Source organism: Gossypium arboreum, chromosome 13 (genome assembly GCF_025698485.1).
Source record: "Gossypium arboreum isolate Shixiya-1 chromosome 13, ASM2569848v2, whole genome shotgun sequence".
NCBI classification, from domain to species: domain Eukaryota; kingdom Viridiplantae; phylum Streptophyta; class Magnoliopsida; order Malvales; family Malvaceae; genus Gossypium; species Gossypium arboreum.
Window position 1 is genome coordinate 40283611 of NC_069082.1, and position 14748 is coordinate 40298358.

At 37.3% G+C, this 14748-nt stretch overlaps 1 non-coding gene across 1 annotated transcript; it reads left to right on the forward strand.

Annotated features, from left to right (window-relative positions):
- The first annotated feature begins 8991 nt into the window (after positions 1-8991).
- LOC128287098 (small nucleolar RNA R71) lies at positions 8992-9098 on the forward strand. The gene has a single exon (XR_008277798.1). It is a non-coding gene; the product is annotated as a small nucleolar RNA R71 (small nucleolar RNA).
- The last annotated feature ends 5650 nt before the right edge of the window (positions 9099-14748 follow it).

Sequence of the window (14748 nt, forward strand, 5' to 3'; positions counted from 1 at the left end):
ATGAAAAGTTATTACCATAGGCTTGCATGAAAATCAAATCTCCACCACTTGTAAATTATATGATACACTAATCAAAAGGTCTTTGCATGGTTGTAACGGGATTTAGATTATAGGTATGGATACAACCTGAAGAGACAAAGGTTAGAATCGAGATAATTTCAGTATATTACCCCACTATCAAAAACTTAATTGTTGAACCTCAAACAAATATCTAGAACTATTTTACATGAGTTCATGACAACTTTAGCTTGCTGAGAATTTCAATATAATACTTAGTTTTTTTTTAAGAACAAATCAAGTCGATACAAATAGAAATCATACTTCATGATTCAATAACAAAAAATGGTGAACATAGCGAGGTAATAATATTAAATTCAATCTCGATAAAAAGGGTCAAATTCAGTAGGAGGATTTCAACAATAATGGGTTAATGATAAGGGTTAATCAATGAAAAAGGGTTAGTAGGCTCAAGGGGTTTCACTAAGGGTTTAATTGTGTGGAAAGGCTTTTTATGGAGTAAATGGGTTAAATCCTAAGTGCCTTTATCATCTCAGTATATCAAATCATACGTGTGATCTCGATATGCATAATCGAAGCAAGTTCTAGAATAACAGTTCAATGTTAACACACTCAAACCACAAAAGAAGTGAGCAAGAAAGAAAGCTATATGCTCAAAAGGCTCAAAAATCTCACCAAAAATTTGGGTTTTTGATGTCATTCCTGTATACTTAAGATTTCAAGATAATACCTCAATTTAGGAAAATAATCTAAAAATTTTAGTTCTCAAAATATCAACTTATCATGCTCGATTCTCTAATGTCCTATAATCAAATAATCATATATAATTCCCATGGTCTAATTCATGACATACCAACAATAATTATAGATCAATCAAAATTTATTCAATCAAGATTATGAGAAAATCACTTAAGCACAAGACCAACTTTAAGGATTTGAGAATAATACAAAAAGTTAGGTTTCATGTTCACCCCCACACTTAAGATATACATTGCCCTCAATGTACAAAGATATATTATTCAAAATAAAGAAAATCATAAGAGGAAAGGAGGTGAAACTCCCTGTTATATGGATGTGGAGCTTGATTCTGAGGATGGAGTGTTCGGGGAAAGTGGTGGCTGCCATTGTTCTTGGCTAGATGAAGAAATTGGGTCGTTGAACATGGCACTCGTGAGGTATTGTTTCCCTTTTGTTTCCTCATTCCGTAAAATATTCCTAGCAGCTTTGCTTGGAAGGCTGTAGAATCATAAAGAGTTTATTAAGAGTTGGTGTGGAAGAGAGCGTAGTGGAATTACTTGTTAGAAATACCAAAAAATGGAAAAAGTAAAATTTACTAATATAGATATGTCTTTCAAAATAAAATAATAAAATTGAAATGAAAATAAAAATCAAAAGAAAAACAAAAACAAAAATAAAATAAAATAAAAATAGGAATAAATAAACAAATAAATAGAAGGAGTCAATGATCCTCGTTGGTGGGGCCCTCAGGTTGTGGTGCTGGAGTGGCGATGTGGAAGTGTTGGCATAGCTGCTGCATCATGGCCTGCATATCATCCATCTGTCGGTCCCGTTGCTGATCTCGTTCGTAGATTATCTCGAACTGTGTAGTGCAATACTGCTTAAAATGGGCGAGTCGGTCGGAAAGGTGTGCCAATGAAGCAGCCGCATGAGCTGGTCGTTCCCTAGGTGGCGCTGTAGAAGGCTCCTCATGCTGTGGGAGAACATCATCAGGGATGTCCTCAAGATCCTCCTCGTTAATGACATGCGAGAGACGGTACTGAGGAGGATCGGTCCCATGTCAGCGCTCGATCATCCTTATGTGTAACATAGTCGTGATGCCCTGTGGGGACATCTGACCTATCAGGGTAAGCGCTGATGACTGGGCCGCGGTGTTGAAGAGACCAAAGTGTCTGGCAAGGCGCGTCACATAAGGGCCGATAGAGATCACTCACTTCCTATTCCGCTCGGTCTGATGGCGAATGGCGAAAGCAATGAAGTATGCTAAGTTGGTCACGTGTGCATTCGCCATGCACCATAAATAGTAGGCGTCGTGGGTGGTGATGATGTCGGTGCTCTCTCTCCTTCCGGTCAAGGTGTGTGCCAATATGACATGGAGATATCGTAGGGAAGGGGGGAGAGCTGAGGCCTTCGAGCGGCTGAGGTCGTAGGTGAAAGAGAGTGGTGCCAAAGCCTTCCAGCACAAGCAGGGGGAGATGTGGATATTGAGTGGTAGTGCATTCATGTCCTCCTCCTCCATAAACTCATCGGTGTAAAATCCCAGAGCAACTCCAAACGAACTAGACCGCCTAATCGGAACTGCATGGTGCCTGGGTCGTCATTGTTCGTCATCACCACCTGTAAATGAAAAGTAGAGCATAATTCTAAAGTTAGCTCTAAATAAGCGGGCTCGATAATAGCGAAGAACCGTTCCCATGGGTCTGTGGACAGGAGGGCACGGATGGCGTCAGTGAGCTGGACTTGCTCTACAGCAGCCCAGTCGATGCAGCGACTTGTGGTGATGGGTCGTGTGCGCAGTATCTGAAATAGCTCCTCCTGAGAAGCTTGTGGAAATTCAAGGAACGGGTGTCGAAATTCGGCTATAGCATGCACCGAGAAAGAACCCGGTCCCCTATGTCTCTTTGAGGATGGGACCGCGGCCTTCTTTCCTCTTGATAACGACATAATGTACCTAAAAATATATGAGCATTGATAGAATCCAAGATACATCAGTAGTTAAGCAAGAGGCCCAAAACTAGTATATGTTATTTAGTGGCTTAAATAATTCAAATATAGAAAATTCTAAGGCAAATTCTTTACTTGTCTAAAGCAAAATATTGCAAAATCTATGTAAAGCATGTAGAACACTGATGTAGCAATACAAATTGGAAAAATAAAGTTGAGAATGTGAACCAAAGGCTGCTGTATGGCGGCGCATGGGCATGTTGATGTCGAGTACGGGCATGTGACATGGGGGTATAACCGTGTGGAGGAAAAGTAGAGGTTATAGAGAGGGGAAAGTGGGGATTAATGCAAGGGGAATGGATTTCAGGGTGGTTTGAGGGTTGGAGAAGTGAGAATCTTGGGAATGGTGGCCAAAATAAGGATTAGAGAGTGGGGAGGAGGAGTTTTTTGCTAGGGTTTTGAAAAGGGGAAGAAGATGAATAGTGGTTTGTTTATATAGGAGAGGGTCAAATGGCCTAGGGCCACGCCCGTGTACGTTGAGGGTGAGCCCCTGTTTTTCGAATTTTTCAATTTAGGTCATTCCCGTCTACCATTCCACGCCCATATGTATTAGGCGTGTGTGGCACACGGCCATGGCGCACAGCCGTGCCTAGCTTTGTTTGCTTCTTCTATGCCCGTGTGTTCTGGTAGCATGCCTGTGTATTGTTGTACAAGGCTGAATGGCACGGGCGTGTCGCACGACTATGTCGAAGAAACAGAATCGAGCCTTGTCCCTGGCACGCCTGTGTGTTCCTATCAAGTTCACCCACGGCCATGTCGCACAGCCCTGGGGATTTATCGTACCCCGTGTTTTGGGGAAATCATGTCCTGCTTCAACACGGTCGTGTCTCTTCCCCTGTTTGGCCACAGCTTTAGGCAAGCCCGTGTGCCTGGCTGTGTGTGCTGAAAAACTTTGCAATTCAAAAATTAAGTTAATTGATTCGAAGTGTGAGAAAATAAAAATAAAAATAAAGAAATCAAAATATGTTAGTGCTCGGGTTGCCTCCCGAGAAGCGCTTATTTATAGTCTAAGCTTGACTTACCTCTCCATTTGAATGATCATGGTGGTTGGAGGAGTTCATACTCCTCATTCCTGTTGTCAATTTTAAAATAAGGTTTTAAACGGGTGTTGTTTACCTTAAAAGTGCCAAACTTGGGATGACTCACCTCAACTGTACTGAATGGGAAAATACTGAGTACCATAAGAGGGATTTCCTCATTTGGTGTGGTAGTGACAATGTGAGGATCAACGGCATCTAGTGAAACTGTATCGCCAAGCTTAAGTTGATTAGGAGAGGTATCAGGCTTGTTTTTGCGTAGTTTCAGTTTATCATATGTTCTCGGTTTATGTTCTCACCATTCGTCTAGCTCCTCTATCCGTAGTCTTCGTTCTTCATGGACATCTCTGTTCTCTTCATGATAGTAGCACACTGTCTCTATTTCTTTGTTCGAGGAAGTTCCTGCAAGGACAATTGAATATTAGTTTTATCATCGACAGTTTTAATAGCATTATCTTGAGTCTTAGAGGTTTTGACTGAGTCGCGTGCTTAGAGTGTTACTGTGTCGTCACCTGCACGAAGTGTTAGCTCTCCTGTGCCTACATAAATAATGGTTTTGGCAGTTGCTAAAAATGGTCGTACTAAAATTAGAGGTACCTCGTTATCCTTATCCATATCTAAGACAACAAAGTCTACTGGATAAATAAATTTATCAATTTTTGTGACAGCCCAAAATTGACCCTAGTCGGGAAGTGGTTTCGGGACCACTAAACCGAGTCACCGAAATGTTTGAACGTAATATTTATTGTCTAGAATATGTAATTATGAATGTGTGAAAATTTCAAGCTTCAATTTAGCCGATTGCATGTGAATTCAGTTAGTAGGACTTGTGTGACACTTTTGAAAAGTGATAGGCTAATCTATAAGGACCTAATAGTGCATGTAGTCAAAGGGGAGGACTTGCATGTCAAATTTCCCCCCCCCCCCAAGTTCTAGTGGCCAGCCATGACAAGGGAGTATGGGCTAAACATGTCATGAAACATGTTTTGTTGGTGCATTAGGGAGAAACAATAAACAAATAAGTATGGGTAATAAAGAAAGAAAAAAAAATGTGTGTGTGAGTGAACCCCCCCATTGCCGTGTATTGAGGAAGAGAAAAGAAAAAAATTGTTCATCCATTTTCATTCTCTCTTGACCGAAAATACTAGAGGAAGGAGGAATTTTGCTTCATGCTTGGTTTGGAAGAGGATTAGGAAGAGGTTTGGCTATACTTGCATCAAGATTAAGGTATGTTTGAGGTTGTGCCATGAGATTCATGCATGTTTTTAGTGGATAGCTTGATGCTCTTGTTAGCCCATGGTTCAAACCTTTGTTATATCATGGGGATGGTATTTGGCCAAGGTGGATTTTGTGTTAATGCCATTGCATGTTAAATATGAAGCTTGCTAATGATATATGTGATGGTGGATTGATGGCTCTTGGACTTTCTTTTTAGTATTTTTGAGTAAGACATCAAGTTCTTTGTTTAATCATGACCAAAATTATGGTGTTGTGATGTATTCGCCATGGTACATCCAAAAGTGTGATTTATGCTCATTGCATGGAAAGTAAGATTTGTGTTTTGAAATTATGTTCATGATTAGTTACAATCAACTTGAGATTCGGCTCTAGCACATATATATGTATATATGTTTGTACATGATGTATTGGTATGACATATATACTATTTCAAGGTGTATATTTGCTTGTGATGATGTTTGGTTATGAAGTAAATGAGAGATGTGTGTTGAGCTACGATATGTAATGCGTTAGTTAGTAAAATGTATGCTGTTTTTGTGTGGTATTAAGTGTATAATTGGCCTCAACATGGACATGCATATTCGGCCACATGAGGGAAATTGGTGTGCATGCATTCGGTTAGAGGCAAGCATATTGATGCCTATTCTTGGCTTAGAAAATTCGCTAAGAGGAATATTAACTAATGTGTTGAGTTCGATTCATGATTTCGTACATATGCGACTTTGATGCCTAATGAGTATATATATTGACTAAGTACCTTGAATTCCTCTTCGATACTCAAATGATTAAATCGATTTATTTGTTAAATTAAGCTCAAGAGCAAAGGGAACTAGATCCAACAAAGGGAAGGAAAAAGTGGTCGAATAGCCATTGAAATCGTTCGACGACATCCTAGGTAAGTTCTTGAGTAATAGAGCTTAAATTCGAATTGATTAGATCATGTTTAAAGCAAATTAAAATCATGCTCTTTGTGTGTGGCTATTGAGCGAAATTGCAAGTGTGAAAAGTGCCTTGTGTTTGAGTTTTGCTATTGAAAATGAAATACTGAATGTGTCATAATTGATTGATAATTGTGCTCGGTTATTCGAATGATGTCCGGGCTAAGTCCCGAAGGCTTTGTGCTAAGTGACTATATCCGGACTAGGATCCGAAGGCATTCGTGCGAGTTAATAAATCCGGGCTAAGCCCGAAGGCATTTGTGCAAGTTACTAAACCCGGGTTAAGTCCCGAAGGCATTCGTGCGAGTCACTATAACCGGGCTTCGTCCTGAAGGCATTTGAGTGAGTCGTTATATCCGGTTAAATTCCGAAGGTACGTGATTCGAGAATGAGCGATCTTGCTGTAAAATTTTCAGTTAATATGCTTGAAAAATTCCAGCAATGAGGTATGTTCGTATGTGCTTGAATTAGTTGATTCCCTTCGAATAATATTCGCTCAGTCGAGTAATGAGTTTCTGGTATTTGGTTAAGATGATCCCTTATGTATGAACATAGGGGTTGGAATGTGAAATGAGTAGGATATTGAGAATTTGTGCATATGAAATTATCCGTTAGCTTTACGAATGCTATGCTTTTGTTGTGCTGGAATTTCTTGCTCAAACTTACTAAGCATAAATTGCTTACTCCGTTTTCTCTGTTTCTTTGTTTATAGATTTTGGCTCGTCAGCTATCGGACTCGGGATTTTTGGAAGTCGAAGTCTCCAACACTATCAAAGCCCCCATTTTGGTACAATTTTGGTTGAACTTTGAAATGGCATGTATAGGACTACCCTTTTGTTGTAGGTCATGTACCTTTCGGTTTTGTGTAAACTTGGATAGCCATGCGAAAATGGCTTATATACGTTTTTAGCATAGTACTATAATCGTTTGTATGTTTATCATTATGAGGTATGGAATTGTTTTGAACGATTAGCCATTGGAATGGTTAATCATGATCACACTTTGTGCTATGTATGCAAAAAGGGCCAATTGAATCATGGAAATCATGAAATAGGTAAAGCCTACCTTAAAGGCAGATGCTGACAGCAGCAGTGACGTGGATGTGAAAAATCACTAAAAATAGTAGGAATGGTATTAAATAGTGAATAAATTATGTAAATGAATCTTGATGAATCTACTTTCATATGGAAGAAACGAAACAGTCATATGAGTTATATGTTAAGAGATATTAAAATTCTCGTGAAACAGGGCCAGAACGGTTTCTGGATCCCCTGTTCCGACTTTGGAAATTCATTATAAACTAACCAGAGATAATTAGGAGTCATACCATATATGTATAAATTCCTCTTTGAGTCTAGTTTCTATAGAAAGAAACAGAATCAGTATTGAAGCCCTGAAATGGGAGTTATTCGAGTTGTAACGCACGAAGGTCAGTGTAGTCGACCCCTGTAACATGGGAGAATTTAACTAATAAACTGTATTAATTGGCTCGACCAAAAATTCTAGAAAAAAATCTGTAGATGGAAATATGAGTCTAGTTTCAGGGAAAAATTACAAAACTGATTTTCGAGTGGTAAAACCCAAGTTATGATTTTTGAAGCGACTAGTACACAGATTGGCAGCTTGTCTAGGAAATTCTCAATAAGTGGTTTGAAGCCTGTTAACACCTCGTGTTCGACTCCGGCGACGGTCTCGGGTTCGGGGTGTTACAATTTTAATGAGAATGTCTTCAATAATACCCTTAGGAAATCTAGCTATTTTTTCAACCAACTGTATGCTCATCCAAGTCTGTTTGGGTTTATCGAGACCTAGTCATTTAAACATTTTATATGGCATAACATTTATACTTGCCCCTAGATCAGCTAAAGCATTATTCACAAATAGACTACCAATTAGGCAAGGAATTGTAAAACTCCCTGGATTTTTCAATTTGTTAGGTAGCTCATTCTTTAGAATAGCTGAGCAGACTGCATTGAGTTCCACATGTGATGTAGCGTCTAATTTCCTTTTATTGCTCAGAAGTTCCTTTAAGAATTTTGCTGAGTTGGGCATTTGCGAAAGAACTTCAATAAAGGGTAAGTTAATATGTAATTTCTTTAAGAGTTTGAAAAACTTACTGAATTGTTCTTCTGTTCTGTCTTTCGTCATCGCTTTAGGATATGGCACACGAGGTTCATGATTTGTACTTACCTGCTTGGGATCATTATTGTTTACCTCTTCTCGTCCTTTGTTCATCGCGTTGTCTTGCTGTATTTCTGTCTCAGGTGTAATGAATCCTTCCGTATCTTGAGTGCTAATTGCATTGAGGTATTCCCTTGGATTAGGTTCAGTATTACTTGGTAGGTACCTTATGGTCGTTTGGAGATTAGTTTGGACAGCTGGCCTATCTGAGTTTCGAGTCCTTGGATTGATGCTTGTTGATTCTTAAGTGCTGTCTCAGTATTTTGGAAATGTGTTTCTGACACTGAGATGAATTTAGAAAGCATCTCTTCAAGGTTTGGTTTTTTCTCCTATTGATAAGGTGGCTGTTGAAAACCCTGAGGATTTTGTGGCTTTGGATTTCCTTGACCTCCCCAGGAAAAATTTGGGTGATTCCTCTAACCTGCATTATAAGTATTACTGTATGGGTTATTTTGAGATCTAAAGTTATTATTACCCATATAGTTGACTTGTTCCTCTTCGGTTGTGGGATTGAAGGATTGATATTCTGTATGCACACCTCCTCCGCTTGAGTCACACCTCATTACTAGATGTACCTGCGTAGAACCAAGAAAACTATCAATCTTTTTATTGAGAAGTTCTACCTGATTTGAGAGCATGGTGACTGAATCGATGTTATAGATGCCGGATGTTTTTGTTGGCTTTATCCTCATAACTTGCCACTGATAGTTATTCAGTGACATCTCCTCTATAAATTCATATGCATCTTCCGGTGTTTTATTGTTAACGGTTCAATCATTTGTCTTGTTGAGGGATTCACACCATTGTAGAATGTTTGAACTTGCAGCCAAAGCGGTAACCCATGGTGAGGGCACCTTCTCAGTAAGTCATTGTATCTCTCCCATGCATCGTAAAGTGTTTCTAAATCCATCTGCACAAAAGAATAGATATCATTACGTAATTTAGCTATTTTAGCCGGCGAAAAATATTTTAGTAAAAAATTCTCGGTCATTTGTTTCCAAGTAGTGATAGACCCTCATGGTAACGAGTTTAACCACTGTTTAGCTTTGTTTCTCAGTGAAAAGGGAAATAACCGAAGACGAATGGCATCATTAGCAATGCCATTGATTTTGAATGTATCGCAAAATTCAAGAAAATTTGCCAAGTACGTGTTGGGATCCTCATCCTGCAATCCATCAAACTGAACAAACTGCTGTATCATCTGAATTGTGTTAGGTTTTAGTTCGAAATTATTCGCAGCAATAGCAGGTCTAACTATACTAGACTCAGTTCCTACTAAAGAAGGTTTAGCATAATCATACATAGTACGTGGAGTAGGATTTTGATTAGCTACAATTGCAGGAGGTAGTTGATCGCCTGGGTTTTCAGTCATCTCGTCGGTTGGAGTTTGAGTATCGTCTTCTCGCTCGTTCTCCGTGTAGCGTAAACTATACCTTATTTCTCTTTGATTTTTGCAAATTGTACGATCGATTTCTTCATCAAAGAGTAATGGTCCTGATGGGTTTCTTCTAGTCATAAACTATAAAAACCTGCCAAGAGAGAGAAAAAAGTAAATTAATAAATAATAAAATAAAATAAAATTGCAAGAAAAATAAATGGCTAAAGTAATAAAAATTTAGTGTTCCTAATATTTCAGATCCCCGGCAATTGTGCCAAAAACTTGATCGCGTGATTCGTAACAAGTAATAAATATTTATAATGAAGATCAAACCTAGACTAACTATTATCACGACGAAAAGGCAAGGGCACCTATCGAACAATAGTATAGTAATGGCAAGACTGGGATATCATACCCAAGGGAACCAAAAGTACTAGTAATAACTATCTTTTTATTATCTAACCTAAGAATAAAAGGGTTTGTTTTAATTAACTAATTGTTTTAACTAATTAACTGATTTAATTAAAGGAAAGAGAAAATTTGGAAAAAGACTTGAAGAAAAGCAATTGATAAAGACGACACCCAAGGAGGAATCCACCTAGATTTCACTTGTTATCTGACTCTGAACCGGACGATTTATTCACTTGACCTGATCCGTGAGACTTCTTAACCTATGTTATTATCCCTTTTGAGACTAATAACGTCTAACCCTCAGTTGAATTAATCGAAATTTCTTTCTTAATTAAAACCCCTAAGGAAGCAATAAATCACACTATGGACTCCCATATTAGGTTTCAACCTAATCCAGAAAAATCTCGTAACCCTATTTCTAGGCGTTCGATCAATTTTGCTTAATTATGCCAAATCTACTCTTAGGTAGGGTCTATTCCTCCTTTTCATAAGCACATCAAATCATGAATTAATACTCGGAATATTAACTCAAGCATTAAGAACACATAATTAAGAACAAATCAAGTATTTATCATACAGTTCAGATAATAATAACATGATCCATCATAGGTTTTATCCCCTTTAGGTATCTAAGGGGTTTAGTTCATAATAAAATAAGAGTACATCTCAAGAGTATGAAAATAAAAAAACATAAAGAAAACTCTAAAACCCCTGAAGGAATTCTGAGAGAGATCTTCAGTCTTGGAGTAGCTCCGGCTTTTGAGATGGATCGTCTGGCTTTCTTCAAGTAATTCCTAGTGTGTGGTTCTGTATTCTAGAAAAGTTCTGGAAAAAGTAGCCTCTTTCTAGGTCACACTTAGGGTGTTTATATAGGCTTTGGATTGGCTTTCTTCCTCCCTAAGTACCCTTTTCCGTGTAAAATACAACTCTTTGAAAAAGGGACATGCCCGTGTACCACGGCATTGTGACGTGATTACCAGGCCATGTTCAATCCGTTGAATTGTACATGGCCGTGTGGGCTCAATGGCCAGGCTGTGTGAATCATGAAAACCTTGGTCGACACCCCCAAAGGACACGGGCGTGTGAGATGCCCGTGTGGCAAGGCTTAGGCTGTGCCATCTTCTCGATTTGGTCCGTTTTGTCCCTTTTTAGCTTGTTTTTGGCTCCTTTTGACTCTTGGTGCTCTCCTGAGTACAAAACATGAAATAACAGGATTAAGAGCACCAAAATCCACAAATCTAGTAATAAACATCCATAAATATGCTAAGTATTTGGGGTATAGATATGTATAATTTGGCGTTTATCAATATAATACATGACAATCTAGCGTATGCTCCAATGAGGTTGTCAAGTATAAAATCATATGACAATATGAATTCCCTAGAAAAATTTTGTATTGGAAATTGAATAAATTTCTAAAAAAATAATAAAATGAAATAAAATTTGAGTTTAGGAGAGAGATAACCTAGGTATATTTAGAAGAAATTTGCTATAGTTTTAATTGCTGAAATATTTAGAAACATTTACTTTTAGGAACCATTTTCTGCACTTCATTTGCTAAATAAGGTTACAAGAACTGTAAGCAATTTTTCTTTGTTTTAGTAGAAGATTGCTGAGAATAAAGGTACATAGTATGCTCATTATGATTTGGCAGTATAATTAGTGACTAACTATCTTGGCAATTTCATGCATTCATGCATATTCATACATTATTTGCTTAAGAAAAAGTAATAATTTAGGTTTAGGGGTGTAATAGTTATATTTTAGGCATCTAGATGGAATTAGTTGTTTAAAATTAAGTAAATACATATACATTTCTAGGATAATTTTAGAACATTGCATAATAAAGCTTGGACTACACTACAGCGGCCATTATTTGTTACTTTTATCACTTGGGGAGGAAATGTGTGGTTCTGTGTGAACAAAGGTGCAGGTAGAAGAAGAGGATGAAGAAAGAAAATAAGGGAAGTGAAACATTTCCATGGAAATTGGTAAGATTGATTGCCAACAGAATTGCTATGGCAATACTGAGAAGATGAATCAGCACTCTATCCACGTCACTCTCAGCCAACTGGACATGTACAAGAAAAACCAAGCTAAAAAGATGTATGCAAAATGTGTCTTGAGGTGGGACGGATCTACCCAATAAAAGAATGAGAGAGAAGACGGGGAGAGGAGAATTAGAATGAGAAAGGGATTGGTGACGGCAATTCTCTGTCTCTGCACAAGAAGAACTCCATTGGAGAATTCCAAAGAAAGAAAGGGTAACAACTTAAGAGAGAAAAATACAAACGTGAGGAAGGGGAAGAGAAATCATTCCTGGATTCACGTACAATAGGAAGATAAAAGAGAAGCTGGAGTGTGGAATTAACTTTCTATAGTTCTGCCTTTATTTTTTTAGATTGAATTTTCTGTGATTCGAAATTACTTGAGAAATGTTAATGAATGGTTCTATTTTGATGTTTACTTTTTTACCCATGAACTAAATCTTAGTTGTTAGGGTGAATGATTTATCATCTTTATTGCCTAGATTTGAGATTGTCTATATCATTGTTACATTTGATTCATGCTAATACATGCATGCAAGCTCTAGATATAGTTGAATGTATGTTGTGTTGTTAAGTGTTTTTATTTCTGAAAAGGTTAATAATACTGGATCTTGAATTGTTTGATGCAAGCGAATACTCGACAGAATATTCATAGCACTCTAGACATAGATGTTGCAAGTTGTACAGAGAGGACATTCATTGTAGTTATCAATCCCAAGTTCTGTAGACGTATATGAACTTAGATTTTTAGCTTATTATCTAGCTATCGAAAGAGGCAGGTCATAGTAGCGAGTCTCTGGGCAATAGATTAGACTATTTTGCCATGGCATTATCTTATTATGAACATTTCTCTTAAATAATTCCAACCCTATTTATTCTTTAATTGAAATACTCTTTATAATCATTGTGAATTGCCACATCATTTTACTTGCCAGATCAATTCTTTGTTCTTTATCATTTAATTTCAGTAATTCATAATTCTAGTTTCTTATTCACTTTGAAATTATTTCCTGATATTTTAGTATAATTAACAGTATTATAATAACATACTGAATTTTCTTACCAAATTCTGATCCCTGTGGAGACGATACTTACTTATCACTTTATTACTTGAATGACGTTTACACTTGTACAATTGCAATAGTTATTTTATAGGTAATATATTTTCACCAATGATGAGCCTCACCTCCAAGTAAGGACACAGCACATCCTAACTTTTCCTCGTCAGAACAGGACATCTATTCAAGGATCTTTTTAACTCATTTCAACCAATACTCAACTATGGTCGAATTAGTACCCTTCACTGTAGAAAACTCTTTACCTTTCACTCCAGAATCGTGGGCTATGATTGGATCAGTACCCTTCAACCCATGATTCACAGGTGCAAAAGTAGGATTAGTGCCAATGATCTACGAAAATGCTCTAATTATCGCTTCCATTAGAGGGCCTACACCTTCATCCGATATATTCACTATATGCGGCGATACATGAAGTGCAGAAGATGTATCATCTTCTTGAGCACTAGCTCTCACGTTAACACGTCTAGGAGGCATATTGAATTGAATCCAATCGAATCAAATTGAATCTAATACATACAAAAAAACAAACAAACAAACAAACACAAACGGTGTGAGTGGCATGGAGATGATCCAAGTCTTTTCCTACAAGCAAAATTTAGGATTAAGGCAATGTGTTCCTGTAATGCCCCCGTACCCGAGACCATCGCCGGAGTCAAGCACGAAGTGTTACTAAACTTAATTCATCAATTAAACAACTTAAACAACTTATTACCAACCATGCATGACAACCAAGCATATGCACATCACCAATATCAAACATAACATAAATAGCTAGATTTATAAGTCAGAATCATTAGCTCACTAAAGACCAATATATTTGGCCAAATAATAATAACACATGTTATAAAATTAGGTCCCTATACATGCACTCACTTGATAAAACTAGCATATGTGTTTATACTGTCAAGGTGTTGGCTTGATAGTGTGATGCTGCCTCCGACGGTCTCCAACCCTGAGCTAACCTGACAACACTAAAAGAAATGGAAAGGAGGGGGGGTAAGCTTTATGCTTAGTGAGCTCACATGAAATAATAATAAGCAATTTACTAACATGCTTCCCACAATAAAACTAACTCATTTGTACATTTACACATGCTCTGGTTAAGCTATTTTCTTGAGTAATAGTCACTAAATCATTTATATTTAGAGTTACGGAACTCCAAATTAAGATTCGTAAATTTTCCCAAAAACTAAACTCAAATATCTTTCCACCATAACATTTTTAGAATTTTTAGTCCAGCCAATAAGTACATTTTATTATTCAAAATCTCCCCTATTTTGCTGTTTAACAGCTTCGACCTTTCTTCACTAAAATTTATTTATCTCATAGTAAAAAACTCGGATGATGTTCTCGTTTGTTTTTATTAAAATCAGACTCATCCAAGATTATAGGAATATAAATTATACCCCAAAATTATTTTTATATAATTTTTAACAATTTTTCCAAGTCAAAACAGGGAATCTCGAATTCATTCAGACACTATCTCACAAGAATTCAAATATCACATAATATGGAATTCTTTTGCTTCCCCTGTTTCTTTTATGTGAAAATAGACTTAATAAACTTTAATTACATATTTTACTTGAAATTTAATTCAACTTACACAATTTTTGGTAAATTTTCAAATTCATGCACTGTTGCTGTCCAACACTGTTTTACTACTAAAGTTCACTTTTG